The 16,032-nt window shown below is 40.9% G+C and overlaps 1 protein-coding gene across 2 annotated transcripts in view; it reads left to right on the top strand.

Annotated features, from left to right (window-relative positions):
- Sec5 (secretory 5) overlaps positions 1-16,032 on the top strand; it is a 99,900-nt gene that overhangs the window by 1,115 nt on the left and 82,753 nt on the right. The gene's annotated exons all lie outside the window — the stretch shown is intronic.

Raw genomic sequence — 16,032 nt, 5'->3', positions numbered from 1 at the left:
GTTGGCCGTGTGGTTAGGCATGCGCGGCTGTGAGCTTGCATCCGGGAGATAGTGGGTTCGAATCCCACTGTCGGCAGCTCTGAAGATGGTTTTCCGCGGTTTCCCATTTTCACACCAGGCAAATGCTGGGGTTGTACCTTAATTAACGCCATGGCGGCTTCCTTCCAACTCCTAGCCTTTCCTATCACGTCGTCGCCACAAGACCTATCTGTGTCGGTGCGACGTAAAGCCACTAGCAAAAAAAAAAACATACTGTTAAAGAACCCCATATTTCACAGTTTATTTACAGGTGCTCATTTACATATGAAGAACAAGTTCTGTTCAGGTACCAAAGGTATACTATATGAACAGACCTAAAAATTACAAATTCATAGGCTATATTTTTTCAAATCCACCAGTAGATAATTTATACAGCAGACCCTGCACCAGTGGGAAAACGCTGGGAAGAAGAAGAACCAGTAGATATTTTACAATGTCTATTACTATTTCTGTCTCTAGAGGTCAGTGACCTCATTGGGGTGGGAAGGGCAGCGTAATTAGTTCAGTGACTTAGCTACGAGATTATCACTGGGAAGGTTGAGGTTTGAATCTCGGTGGTAGTGGTCATTGTTTTAAGAGGAAGTACAAGTAGGCAACCATCATCTATTAACATTAATCAGAGGGAGAAAAATGGAAGGAACCTGACACTTCAGAAAATGAAGGTACTGGCCAAAGGGCTAAGAAGGCCTGGAAAATGAGAGACTCCCTACGCCTTGGGAACCTAATACCGTCAGGGTCAGAAAAGAACAATTGTTGACAAGGGAGGTCAGATAGGATAGATGACAGGGAGGAACCTGGCACAAGTGAAAGCAATGCCAGGACTCAGCTAAGGGACCCGTGGTCGCCAACCCATGCTTCCAAGTTAAGAGCTCCTGGGATACCTTTGAGTTGCCTCTTATGACAGGCAGAAGATACTGTGGGTATTATTCTACCATCCCCACCAATAGAGGGTGGTCCCTTCGAGACCTCACTTCCTTCAACAGGCTTTTTTCTTCTCTTTGCGGCCACACTCCCTTCGAGAGGCTTTCTTCTATGGTTGCGGCGAATACTGTCTGCACGGCAAGAAAAAGGTTCATTTAGTTGCTGGGACTATTTTTGCACATCCAGGCTAATCTCTGTCACGTGAACAGAGGCTTTTTTCTATGGCTGCAGCACATGCTGTGTGCATGGCAAGAAATTATCATTTAGCCGTTTTGCCCCTCCTAACAATATACACCAATCACGACTAGAGTTAAAGTCCCTTATCGCTGGTGGTGTGCTTGCGCTGAGGCAGCGTGGAAGTTACAGCTTGCTTATTTGCACTGCTGTCGCTATGAATGTAAGACGTTACAGACGGCGGCTGCCCCTTTATAGGGCTCTTAAGTCAGATGTAAGGAGGAAAATTATTTATTTTGATGGCAATGCCAACATTGGTTCAAGATTGATCAATCTGATGTATCTTCTGTAATTATGGGACGGGACATGTATCTGTCGTTTCTAAAGATGGGAGGTCATGAAAATATGGTTTCTGATTTGTTGCTGTATGTTTTTAAGGATGTTCCTATTAAGTGGAATGACGTAACTGATTTTTGTGATGGTGTTATTGGACATAACGTGGTTTGTGCATTTGCTGTTGATGATAACAGAACTGATGCTAATATTTTACATTCGTTTTCTAAGAGGAAGGCAAAATATTGGAAAGACTGTTACTTATGTATGGTTATGGATATTAAATGTGACAAAACTACATTAACTTGGTTTCGTAAGGGACATATAGTGGTGGTGATTGTTGTTTTAAGAGGAAATACAATTAGGCAACCATTCTCTTTATAGTACTAACCAGAGGGAAAAAATGAAAGGGAACCAATACTTCGAAAAATGAAGGCATCGGCCAAAAGAGGAAAAGGGCCATGAAAGGCGTGAAAATGACTCCCTAGCCCTTGAATGCTCTAATAGCGTCGGGGCCGGAAAAGAATGAGAGTTCACGAAGGAAGTTCGGATAGGATAGATGAAAGTGAGAGGAGCCTGCCATAAGTAAGCAATGCCAGAACTCAGCTAAGGGCCCTGTGTCGCCAACCCATGCTCCCAAGTTGAGTCCCTGAGGGTCCTTTTAGTCGCATCTTACGACAGGCAGGGTATACCGTGGGTTCGAACCCCCACTGTCGGCAGCCCTGAAGATGGTTTTCCGTGGTTTCCCATTTTCACACCAGGCAAATGCTGGGGCTGTACCTTAATTAAGGCCACAGCCGCTTCCTTCCCACTCCTAGGACTTTCCTGTCCCATCGTCGCCATAAGACCTGTCTGTGTCAGTGTGACGTACAGCAAAAAAAAAAAAAAAAAAAAAATCGATTGATCAGGCAAGTATCTCGTCAAGATCTGATGTATTTAGAAGGAAGACGCCATAATATGTGGCAAACTTAGCCATTTTATAGATAAATAAAACATTTTTTCATTTTCTTTAGTAATAAAGCATTTGGCATACATTCAGTAGAATGATACAAGAATGTGAGTGTAACTTGACAAAAATAGATGCAGCCATATACATCCTTCTAGGTTGGTAAAATAACTTCTTACATCAGTGAGAGTAACTACGTGGGTTGGGGCACGGAGCTGTCAGCTTGCGATTGGGAGGTAGTGGGTTCGAACCCCACTGTTGGCAGCCCTGAAGACGGTTTTCCATGGTTTCCCATTTTCACACCAGGAAAATGCTGGGCAGTACCTTAATTAAGGCCACGGTTGTTTCCTTCCCACTGCTAGCCCCTTCCTATCCCGTTGTCGCCGTAAGACCTATCTATATTGGTGGGACGTAAAGCAAATTCTAAAATGAAAAAATAACTTTTAAGTAATGTTACAGTTGACATGTTCCCTTATTATTGGTTAATTTTACGAAAAATTTCTTATGTGTAGGGTTATTTATTATTTTTTCTACATCACTGGAATTACGATAATATGTCAGTGACCTTATGAAATGATTCGAGTAGAATGTTCGAGAAAAGTGTCCAGGTATTTTTTCTGGTTCTAGGTCGGTCACCCTAATGTAATACTGAAAAAATAAGAAGTTACTATACAACTATTAAAAAACATTGCAAGTTTTGTGTCTCTCACCTTAGCCAGGCAGCTCCTGGGTCAAGCTGTGGATCATTGACTTCATCCACGTACTAGAGATGTACGTCACTTCTGGAGTACTCCTTAGATAATTTTTCTGATCCACTTTGATGCTTCATATAGGCTATTATTACAACCGGCTCGTAGCGCACAAAGGCATTTTATCTAACTGCCAGGTTTCAGTGAGGCTGCCCCGAACCTGGAGAACAGATGCTGCCTGCTGGGATTTAGTGGCATTTCATTCACTGGCAGATTGGATTTGAGAAAAATCTAACTGGGAAAAATTATGACTTAAAAAAAAAAATCAGGCAACTCCATGCTTTGTAAAATATGTCATACTGTCAAATATTAGAGTTCCAATTGCAAATTCTCTTTTGCAACTTCTGTACAGTAGGTATGGATAAAATTACTCCCAAATCTAGACTGAGGAGAATGAAAGCACATAAACTTCAATATCCAACATATGACTACTGCATCTTTCTGCTGTCAGTAGGCTTCCAAATTGTGCTACATAATTTTGTAGAATTACAATTATCTGCTGACGTTTAAAAGAATCTTGTTTAACCATTAAGCATCGTGTCTTATACAATATTAGACATTGGCTTCTTAATGTGGAGTTTGCTCTTAGTAAGATTAATTTTTGATTTTGAATATATAATTGTTATATTTCTATAATTAAAAAAATCATTTCATAAAACAAGTCATTACATTCAGGTGGTAGTGGTAGTAATTATTAAGGAGTACAACTGGGCATCCATCCTATGTTAACACTGATCAGAGGGAAAAATTGGAAGGGGTTCAACACTTCGAAAAATTAAGGTATCGGTCAAAGAAAGATGAGAGCCACGATGGGCGTAAAAATGAAAGACGCCCTATGCCTCAGCACCTAATACCGTTGGGGTTGGAAAAGAATAAGAGTTGACCAAGGGAGGTCAGATAGGATAGATGAAAGTGAGGAGCCTGGCACAGGTAAGTGGAAGCAATGTCATGACTCATCTAAGGGCCCCATGGTTGCCAACCCACACTCCTGCTGTAAGTTAAGAGCATCTAGGCCTGAGTGCCTCTTTGTCCAACCTGATGTTCAGATTCCATCCACAACCTTAACAGAGGATAATTATACTCGCTACTTCACCATAGAGATCAATAACTGCACGATCTCATCTTTGTATAAGCCATCTACCATTGAATTCACAGTCAAGAAACCTCCCAACATTCAGAATCAACGTGTAAAGATACTTATTGGTGATTTTAACTGCCTTAGTACTGTTCGGGGCTACGAGTCTGATGACAAGAATGACACTGCACTGCAAGAAAAGGCTGGGTTAAATCAGCTGACTCATATACACAATGCTAAACCACCAGCATCCTTTAGCAGTGGTAGATGGAGAAGAGGATATAATCGTTGTCTTATTAAGTCGGCAGCATGTGAAGTCAGTCTGTAGTCCAGTACCAAACATGGAACTCAGATCAATAATGTGTGAAGTATTTGCTGCAGTAAGACCCAGGAATGTTCCGTTCTGCAGGAGATATAATTTCAAGAAGGCTGACTGGCTTAGGTTCACAGCATGGTGGTGGTGGTGATTATTGTTTTAAGAGGAAGTACGACTGGACAACCATCCTCTATTAGAACTAATCAGAGGGAAAACTGGAAGGAGTCCAACACTCGAAAAATGAAGTTATTGGCCAATGGAAGGCAAAGGCCACGAAGGGCGTGAAAATGAAAGACTTCCTAGGCCTTATAAACTTAATACTGCCAGGGTCGGAAAAGAACAAGGGTTGACCAACGGAAGTCGGTTAGTAAAGATGAAAGTGAGAGCCTGGCAGAAGTGGAAACAATGTCAGGACTCAGCTAAGGACCCCATGGTCGCCACCCTACACTCCCAAGTTGAGAGCCTGGGGCCTCTTTTAATAGCCTCTTACAACACGCAGAAGATACCGTGGGTGTTATTCTACTGTCTCCACCAGAGGGGGAAGGTAACCAACACTTTGAAAAATGAAGGTACAGGCCAATAAAAGACAAGGGCCATGAAGGGCTGGAAAGTGAAAGACCCCCTAGGCTTCGAATGCTGTAATATCATTGGGGTTGGAAAAGAACGAGAGTTGACCAAGGAAGGTCGGATAGGATAGATGAAAATGAGGACCCTCGTACAAGGAAGTGGAAGGAATCCCAGGACTCAGCTAAGGGCCCTGTGGTCGTCAACCCACGATCCCAAGTTGAGAGTCCTTGGGGCCCCTTTTAGTCGCCTCTTATAGGCAGGGGTTACTGTTATTGTACTGCCCCCACTTCACTGAAAGATTGCTCAGTTTATTTGGGGAGATTTTATTCTAAGACTCGGTGCTTGAATAGCGATTAGATGGCCCGTTTTGAAAGCAATTTCAGTTCTGTATTCTTGACCAGGGTATCGAATGTATGTCCTATGCTTGTTCCTTTTATTTATGGTGTCGGGTGTGAAGTGAGATGTATCTCCGTGGTGAGATTTTACTGCTGGATGCCCTTCCCAGCGTTAACCTCATTAGAGGCGTTAATGAAATGAGATGAATGAATGTATGATAGTAGAAAGGGAGGGAGTGAAACAGACTACTCTGCCGAATAGCACCAAGGAGTGTGCTCAAGGCTTTACAACCGACCCTATCCAACGGACGATTTGTTGAAAAAAATTTTCGACCAAGGGGACTCGAACTGGCTAACCACGATGTCAGACCTTTGAGATTCGATGCCTTAATGGTCATGGCCACCGAGCGGGCATTGACCAGTCTTTCGGATGAATCTCTCCTATGTCTTCTATCCAGGAAAAATTATTTTAGGCCTTGTACGAGTGGTGGTGGTGGTGGTGATTACTGTTTTAAGAGGAAGAGCAACTAGGCAGCACCCTCTATATAACACACTAATCACAGAGAAAAAATAGAAGGAATCCGACATTTCGAAAATGGAGATATCGGCCGAAGTAACACAAGGGCCACGAAGAGTGTGAAAATGAGACTCCCTAGCCCTTGAGTGCTCTGATACCATCGGGGTCGGAAAAGAACAAGAGTTGATTAAGGGAAGTCGAACAGGATATATATAAAAGTGAGAAGCCTGGCACAAGTGGAAGCAATGCCAGGACTCAGCTAAGGTCCCCGTGGTCGCCAACCCATGCTCCGATGTTGAGAACCCGTGGGGCTCGTTTTAGTCGCCTGTTACGACAGGCTGGGGATGCCGTGGGTGTTATTCTACTGCCCCCACCCATAGGGGGGGGGGGGGAGCCTGTGTACGAGTTTTGACTGGTTATCAGAAATAAATATATGGATTTTTGAAATATATTCAGATTGGATCTTTTAAATTATGTTAATGAATTTGCAATGTACGAAGAGAGTGCCAGTATTTTATATTGTTTTGAGTTGGTAGCGTTAAATAAGCTGACTGATGTATTGTCAGGGAGGATGTAACTTTATAGAATGTGGAAAATTTTCTATCGAGTGATCTTACAAAGCCATCGTCCAAGATTGCATCAAGCTGTTTGAAGTTTCATTTAAACTGAAGATTGATTGGCACTAGAAATAAAGAGGCAAATGCCAAATTAGGCTCTTATATAGGCACTACAGGAAATAAACTTCATAATGAATGTACAGTGTCCACAAAACTCGTAATTGAAATTGGAAGGATATCATAGTAAGAAGTTGCCATGTGTACAATCTACCAATTAGACTTTCAGTGTTTCGAATTACAGATTACATTCAATTATACAGGTGTGGTGGTGCTGATTATTGTTTTAAGAGGAAGTACAACTAGGCAGCCATCCTCTATATAACATTGATCAGAGAGAAAAAATGGAAGGGATCCGACACTTCGAAAAATGAAGGTATCGGCCAAAGAAAGACAAGGGCCACGAAGGGCGTGAAAATGAGAGACTCCCTAGACGTCGACACCTAATACTGTCGGCGTCGAAAAAGAACAAGAGTTGACCATGGTAGGTCGGATAGGATAGATGAAAGTGAGGATCCTGGCACAAGTGGAAGCAATGCCAGGACTCAGCTAAAGTCCCCGTGGTCGCCAACCCACTCCTAAGTTCAGAGCCCCTTTTAGTCGCCTGTTACGTCAGGCTGCGGATATCGTGGGTGTTATTCTACCGCCCCCACCCAGAGGGGGATTAAGTAGACATATATTCCTTTTAATTTCATGTCAATTGACGATGACACACTGTATTTCGTTTCCGTAAGTTTAGGTTATCTACAAAAATATTACGGATCAGGCGGAAACTCGCCAGATCTCCTGGACTATCCTTTCAGAAGTGAGACGCATGCACATTCTAGGACATAACAAATTTGACAAAACGTATAAAAGTATCTTTGCTGTCTATAGGAAGATTGCCATCCTTGTTGATCCATTTCCGATTTAGTGTAGAGTTGGATGACTCGTAGTTCTCCGTAGTATAGTGAGGCGAGTCGAGAACTCAAGTTAATAGGTAATAATCAATTTTATTGCAGCCAATGGCCATATAATTCAACTAAATTCAATGATAATGGTTAGTTTGTATTCCATTAAGAATTTAGAAAATTACTCTTTGCAGGATTGTGTTAGGGAAGTTTTCCTCTGCTTGCACCACCCCAAGATGTGGTATCTGTCGCACTTAACATAGTACGATACACATGCACTGATAAATACGTGTCGCAATTCGTACAATCCTCTTGTCCAGTCCTCATTCCTTGTCCGCGCCGCTCACTCCATATTTCATTCCTCTTCTTTGTTGTATCCACAGCAGTTCTTCATATTCGGATGCACATGGCAGTAACAGCTGTAGCCTCATCCAAGACCAACTCGATGGTCTTGACTCATCTCTTCGGCAAATAAAGAGTTCTGCCAGGACATCGACTAGATGCGATGATGTGAATCTCTTGAGGTAGCTGGCTTTGATCCTTTCCAGGTCTAGTAGGCTTTTGTATTTGAGGTGTTGCAATATGCTTTCCAACCCAGATGTAACTACTGGGGTAATTTCAACCTGAATAATTCTACCACCGTCTCCAGCGATAGATTTAGGAGTTGTGTATCGCTCTTGGCAGCATATTCTCTCTTTCTCAAACACACATGAAGTGCGAACGCGTTTTCCAAGATAAGAGCTCTGTTTTTGTATTATATCGTCGCCCGTTTGCCTCCTGTCCTGAAGGACATCGTTACCGTCTTTGCCTTATTTTTGCAGTTCGCTCTCTTCCGCCCAATCTGCTACAATTGTTCGTAGCTAGTTGCAAGTCCTCTTGATCTAACGATCCTCTGATCCTCTGTAGCAGTGTTGAAGAGTAATAGGCTTTGGGGGTCCCCCTGTAAGACTCTATTTGCTGTATAATTGTCGACTTCGTTGTCGCATGCTTCGATATGGTTACTACTTAGCAGGTAGGCCTACTTGATGAGTCTGGCCATATGGTTTTCTTCCTCTCTACTTTGTCGATCAGAATCTATTTATCGTATCAAAAGCCTTCGTGCTGTCCAAAAAGATCCCAAGTAATTTCCTCCGTGGTAGAGCCAAAGCTGCTTCTGTATCGGTCAGAAGGCATTGCGTAGCAGATCTTCCTTTTCTAAACCCGAACGGTTCATACTCGCATACCAGTCTTGTCAATATTTTTAGTAGTGTGCATTCTAGTGCCACAACTCTGAAATGGCGTATGGCTTTTTGTGCCGTAAGTGTCGAAGAACAAATTCGGGTCGCAGATGCAGGTCTTTTGATTTGACTCCTGTAGGCGACTTGCGTGTCGTGATGAGTATGAAATTATGATGAAGACGACACATACACCCAGAACCCGTGCCAGCCGAATTAACCAATTAAAATTCCCGACCCTGCCTGAAATCGAACCCGGGACCCCTTGTGACCAAAGGCCAGCACACTAACATCTGGCATGGACCCATGCCGCACCTCTGTACGAGTGGGAGCTATCTCCTTTGCCTTGATATAGCATCTTCACTGTGGATTTTCTCCAGTTTTCTGATTGTGTTCCTCTCCGTAGACATTCGTTTAGGAGATTGACTAGACCTCCTTTAAGTGCTTTGGCTGCACCTCTTTCAAATGTTCACACCACACGCTTCATTATTCTTAGACCTTGTAATGACTTTCATAACCTCATTTTCTGTGAGGTTTTCTGGATCTTCTATCATTTCGAAGTCTGCAGCTTTTCATATCACTGGGCGAGTCTCCCTACTTTGAACTACAGCGATTAGTTTGGCTGCCTAGGGTTCAGTGCCTTGTAGGGATGCCTTTCTGCTTCTGTACGTTTCCTTTCCTGTTCTTGGAAAGCTTCCCTGGCAAGGTTCTTAAACACTACTAAAGGTTGGGCCCAACGCGAGACGAGCTGCTATTGGTTAACGGAATGACGTCACAGAAGGAGCAAAGCAGCCAAGCCCATAGAGCGCAGTTCAGTAGGAATCTCATAACACCAGCAAACATTACAGTTTCTCAGAACTAAATGCAGACCAGACATAAAGTTTACTGCTGTTATAAGATTGAAAGAGAGTACAGCATAGTAAGTTTCATTATTTCTGTTACGAATAAGACATAAACGTAACGTGACGGCACACTGACCAACGCTCGAAATTTATTAACACATCCAAGTTCCTCTATTTAGTTTAAGGAAGGCTACGTGCTCTCAAATTTGTCAACATAAATATTTAGAGATACGAAATGTTTGTAATATTAAATGTTTACAGCAGAACTTCCGTAATGGAACTACCGCATGTTAACACACGATATATGACTCAATTCCGCAGGTATCGAGTTTAAAGCTTAACACATATTATAACAGCAGCAGAAGTAAGTTCATATTCGAAACCTTGCATATATTCCTACATTTTAAAATTAAAGAATAAGAAAGAACAGGAAAAACAATTAGAACACAGTCCTACCTGTGAGATCAGATGTCATGAAGTGGTTGCTTTTGAAGATAAAATCCACTGCCGTGCCTTTCGCCAATGAGCTGCTGTGGATCTTTCAGTCCTTGCCCGAATGTTCATTTGTCGTATGCGTACAAATGTTCTCGTCCTAACATACATTTTTACTATTTCAGGTGGTACAATTGGGAATTTACGGCTAATTATTTGACACACTTTGCGTATAATATTAGGTATGCGTGACAGTTCCGCACGTCCGTGAGTGTCCGTGAAAATTAACTCGAATTCCTTTACTTGGTTTAGCCATTCTTCCGATAGAACGAGTAGACCTCCCCGAGATAACACTTCTATCCATCCCACAGGGGCTGTACCAGAAGATATGGAAAGCATTTCCCCAGTGGGATTTCCCATTGACCTATCATATTTTCTTCCACGGTAGGCGATGTAGCCGGCGAGGTACCGAAATCCCTCTGCTGAACAATCAGGTGTCGCTGTAGATTGCGGTGAATCATTAACGGCCCGAATTTCTGTCTCACCTTCAATCATGCGTAATGTTTCAGACATATCCGGCAGTAAATCTACAAGTTTAGATGTCAGTATCACATTATCAGTTTCTGAAATCACTGCAGCTTTATTGGATAACGGAATATTTTCTGAGTTCGCGTCCAGAAGTAACAGTCTCAATCTAAATTTCACCTCGGTTGGTAGCGGATGTTCATAGAAATGTCCGAGTCCTCTTATCTGAGAAAATAAATTTTGCAGACAGTCTTGGTTTAATCGAGCAGTCAAAATGTACTTAATGTTGAGATATTGGAGGTCACTAAAAAGGCCAAATACTGAACGGATGGTCTTCATAAAACCTTTCTGAAATGGGAGCAATTGACTCGATTTACCAACTCTCATTCGTTCACAGCATGTGTACAGCTGCCTTAGAATTCCTTCTTGGACCTGAAGATCATTACCGTACCCAGTTGCGAGCTTTTTCTTATCATTAGGTGTTCTTGCATTGAGGATATCAAATGAGTCATTTAGAAGCTGGAAGAAGGAAGCAATATGTTCCTCACCAGGCATAAGACAGACAGCCAGTCACTGCACATCCAGGCATTTCGAACAGATATCATGTGCTTTAGCCTAACAAATTTAAGAAATTTTATTCACACTCAAGATTTTACAAACTGACACGCAAATATATACCGTACACTACTATTTCACACGCAAATATATACTCTGCAATTATACTATGAACACAGAAATTTCATTCCAGCTACTATTAAACTCTTCACGCAACTGACGAAAAGAAAATAACTACACGAAAATACAGTACGCCACTATATAAACCAATAGCAATATACGGAAAGAAACTAACTATAGATATTACTTGGAAACCCTTTCTTTATAAGCAGACAGCGATAAAAAACGAAATAAGATACACATGCGGTTGTATGCTACACAAGGTGACTATACAGTCACGGTGCTCCTTTGATGACGTCACGCGCAGGACGAGAGAAAACTAACATCTACTGCGCAGCCAATCTGGGCCACCCGTGCTTCCCTGGCTTCTTTAATAATGGCCTTTAAGAACTCCTATCGCCTCAATATCTGATCAGACGAAGGATTGCATTGTTGCCGGCGCCAGCGACAGAAGTGTAAATTTTACAAATTTGGCTCTACGATAATTGTGGCCCGCGAGTGCAATCGTAGAGTGGGCTATGTATTTTCCCACTTCCATATAAACTCTGTGTGTGTCGATTTTGCGCGGAAGAGAATGACTCATTTGATTTGTACACCAATTGTATATTTGGCGTCTCCGCCTATTAACAAACACTGTTGTCGACAATGAGGATCGGCAAGCGGACGGAGTAAACAATCATTGTTACAATACGAGAATTCATATTCATTTCAATTTTATAAAGTTCAGTGTGTTTGCATTGTTACTTAGCCTTGTTTTACAGTCACTGGCATAAAAGTGCGAGAGAGATCAAGAACTTGTAGAAAAATGCTAAGTAATGTGATATTTTATTATTTGTCTTTTCATCTTTGAAGCGATGTTTCTACATTAGACACGATATCCGTGCGATAAACATGAATGGTAAAAGAAAAAAATATTAAAATAGTTGGTCTCCGCAGGTTATGAAAATACATTTTTCATATCTTTTTCTTGCAGCTACTTTCTCGCCATGTATACCGGTAATCATCATACACATCGGGCAGTGTAAAATAATATGGAAAGCATTAGACTTAATGAAATTTCGTTGTAAAGTCTCTTGTTCGTACTTCAAGATAGGAGGAGATGCACTCAGCCTTAAGGAACAAAATTGAGTAGAGAAGTGTGTTCATTTCCCACTTGGCCATAATGGAAATGAGTTTTCTGTTGTTTTCCACTTAAACTCTATAGAAATGGCAGGGTTGGTACTTAACCTTCAGTTAAAATTACCGGCACCGGTACTCTAATACAGACCTATTTTTTTAGTAAGACAACTACAAATTGTCAGAAAAATCAGTCATTCAGTTAATCTCTCACTCTCGTGGGGTTGATGATTCTGCTTCCTTTCATGAAACAACGTATTTGAATCGTTTTTATTAGTTCTTTTTGTCCCTACATTCTTTTATTTAACACTTTTTAGTTGATTATGCACCATATCAACTTGAATCTTGTACTGTATTTAACAATAATCTAGGCTATTTCTACTCTGGTACAGCCCTTGTAAGGCAGACCCTCCGACGATGGTGGGCGGCATCAGCCGTGTATAGGGAACTGCTTGGTATTGTAGTGGAGGATAGTGTTGTGTGTGGTGTGAAAGTTGTAGGGGTATTAGGGACAGTACAAACATCCAGTCCTCAAGCCAAGGGAAATTGACCGTTTAAGGTTAAAATCTCTGACCCGGCCGGGAATCAAACCCGGGGCTCTCTGAACTGAAGAGCATTATGCTGACCATCCAGCCAAGGAGCTGGACAATAATTTACTGATAGTGACCGTTTTTAGGCAACTCATAGTATATAAGTTGCTGAGTTGATTTCAAGATCTGCAAGATCTTACTCTTCAGTCACCATTGATCTGCATTTAGGGCTGTCACCCAGGTGGTAGATTCCCTATCAGTTCTTTACCTAATCTGTACCTGAATGATTTCAAAGAAGTTGGAAATTTATCAAACATTTCCCTTGATAAATTATTCCAATCCCTAATTCCTCATTGTCTCAATTTGTGCTCTTGAATTCTAACCTTTTCATTTTATTATCTTTCCTACTTTTAAAACCTCCACTCAAGCTTATTTGTCTATTAATGTCATTCCAAGACATCTTTACACTGACAGGTCAAAACATTAAGATTTGATACAGGAAATGAAGGCGATTTCTTGCAGCATTCTGCGTAGTCAAGTAGCTTGTCCCCTTACTTCCAAGTCTTCACAGCTCAAAGTTTGCAACATTATTGTAACACTACAATTTTACATTAAATCATTAAAAATAAATTTCCACCTGTTTGATACTATATATTTGCTTTAAACAAATTAATTATTTGTAGGACATGTTTTGTTCCGTAGGTACATCTTCAGCTACATTAAATTGCATAGGTTGAGTTACAAAGAATTTTCTTCTTATCAAAAACATTAAAGTACCTTGTTATGCTTAAAACAATATTAATTTTAAAAAGAAGACAATCATCAGTGTCTAAAGGCAATGTCTTGTCTATGCAACCATTCTTTCCTGTTCTCAGCTCTTCGTTTCATTTCATAATAAGAACCATAATGGAGACTCGGTGTCAAGTCTTGAAGGAATTTTTTCCTCTCTTGTCTTCGGCCTTTCTTCCCTGTGATTTTTCCTTCCAGCAGATTCGTAAGAAAGGTATTTTATCTCAAGATGTGGCCCTTGAATTTAGCTCTTCTTCTTTGTATCGTTAACATGAGTTCTCTCATCCCTTAAATTTATTCTAGAACACTTATGCTTATTCTCTTTTCAATCCATTTAATCCTTAACATTTGTCTCCAGACCCACATCTCAAACGCTTCTGGTAGTTTTCAGTCCTGATCTCTGATTGTCCAAGATTCACAGCCATACAATAGCACAGTCCATACAAAAGAAATTGCAAAATTTCTTTCTAGTTCCAAACTCTAAACTTGCACCGATTAAAAGATTTCTCTTATTACTAAATGCCTGTTTGGCAAGTGCTATTCGCCTTTTGATCTCTTTGCTCCACCTGTTGTCATTGGTGATCAGGCTTCCTAGACAAGGGAAACTGGTGACTTGTTTCACAATCTTGTCAGTAAGCTTGATGTTAGTGTGAATTCTTTCAGGATGTTTACTCACAACTAATATCTTGGTCTTTTTGATATTACAGTAATGTTTAAGCGTGAATCTGACAATGCCGACAGCACACTCAGCATCTTAGACAACTCTTTCTTGGAGTCTGCTACAGTTGCTATGTCATCTGGAAATCAAATGCATTGGATATGGTGCCCATTTACGTTTACCCCTTCGGTTTTTGCCTTAAACTTATTTATGGTTTCTTCAAAGAATACATTAAAAAGGTATGGTGAGAGAAAGCACCCCTGCCTTACTCCTTTCCTGATTTTTGCTGTCTGGATATTCTTCCGATATCTACTATCGTGGTCTGTCCATAGAGTCACAATATCAGCCTCCCGTCTTTCCAGTCCAAACCTGTACCTCTAAGAATTTTAAACAGTTTGTCCCAACTCATGTTATCGAAACCCTTTTCAATATCTACAAACACTGGATAGGTGTTCGTTCCTATTCATTTCCAACCTCCTTTTTAATATTGTTTGGAGAGCTAAGATGGCTTCTCTTCTTCCCATCCCTATCCTAAAGACGAACTGGTCCTGATAAATTTGTAAATTAAATTTGTTATTTATCGTGGTTTTTTTTTTTTTTTTTTTTTTTGGTTGAGAGTAGTATTTTGAATGTATGATAGAGCGGAGTTATGGTTCTGTGATTGGAACGTTCTACACTACTTCACTTCTTTGATATCATAACCATTTTGCTTTTGATGAAGTCTTCTGGAATTTCACCATCATAGCATCTGCATATCATGACAAATAGAAGTTCTTTCAATTTCACTCCCATATTCTTAAGCAGTTCTCCAGGTATGTTATCTGGACCGGTGCTTTATTTTCATGTAATCGCTGAAGTGCTGGTTCAATACACCTTAGATCATTAAGCACATTTCCTCTTTCATACAGCTGTTCAAGGTATTCCTTCCACTATGCACTGATGTCATTATCTATTAATATTTTCCAATTTTTATCTCTTACTATGGAGCTTTTCACTTTAGGTTTCCGGTTTAATATTTTAATGTTCCTATACGCTCTGTCTGTCCTTCCTTCAACTATAGCCTACCTTTTCTGATATTCTCAGTTACCTTGACCATCCATACTCCTTTGCTCTTCTACATAGAGTTGTAATTTGATTTTTGACTTTTCTTGTATTGTCTTGGCTTTCTGCTGTGATCCCTCTCCTGTACCGATTTCTCCTCGCTATTAGATCCAATATTTCTGTGGTAATCCACAGTTTTCTTGGTTCCGATCTTCTTGTTCCCAGTGTTTCGTGAGCTACACCTAGCAAACCTTCTTTTATAGTATCCCATTCCAATTCTTCATTTCCTTTTGTTAATTCATTTGTTTTTTGTACATAAACATTCATAGTTTGATGGTCTTAACTTGGCTAAGATGTAAAGGTTTTGCTTTTCGGTAATCGATTCTTTTCAGTTGAATACTGCATTTGGCCATGACTAGGCAATGATCACTGTCAGTCTCTGCCCCAGAAGAGCTGTGACTTGTTTTTACTTGATTGTGACATCTTCTCTTGACATGGATATAATCATTTCGATTACAGGCAGTGTCACATGGGGCTTGCCAAGTATATCTTGTGCGTAATGGGACATCAAATAACGTGTTTGTCACAATCATGTTGTATTGATCGCAGAAGTCTAGTAACCTCTCCCGTTCATTTGGTCACCAGCACCAGATGTGCTGTCATCATGTCATAGTGCTAAGCTGGCATTACTCTGTGGGAACACATTCGGAGTTGAAGGTGCCACTGGTACAAAG

This window comes from Anabrus simplex, chromosome 4, assembly GCF_040414725.1.
Source record: "Anabrus simplex isolate iqAnaSimp1 chromosome 4, ASM4041472v1, whole genome shotgun sequence".
In the NCBI taxonomy this organism is placed as follows: Eukaryota; Metazoa; Arthropoda; class Insecta; order Orthoptera; family Tettigoniidae; genus Anabrus; species Anabrus simplex.
This window is presented reverse-complemented; position numbering and strand designations above follow the sequence as displayed.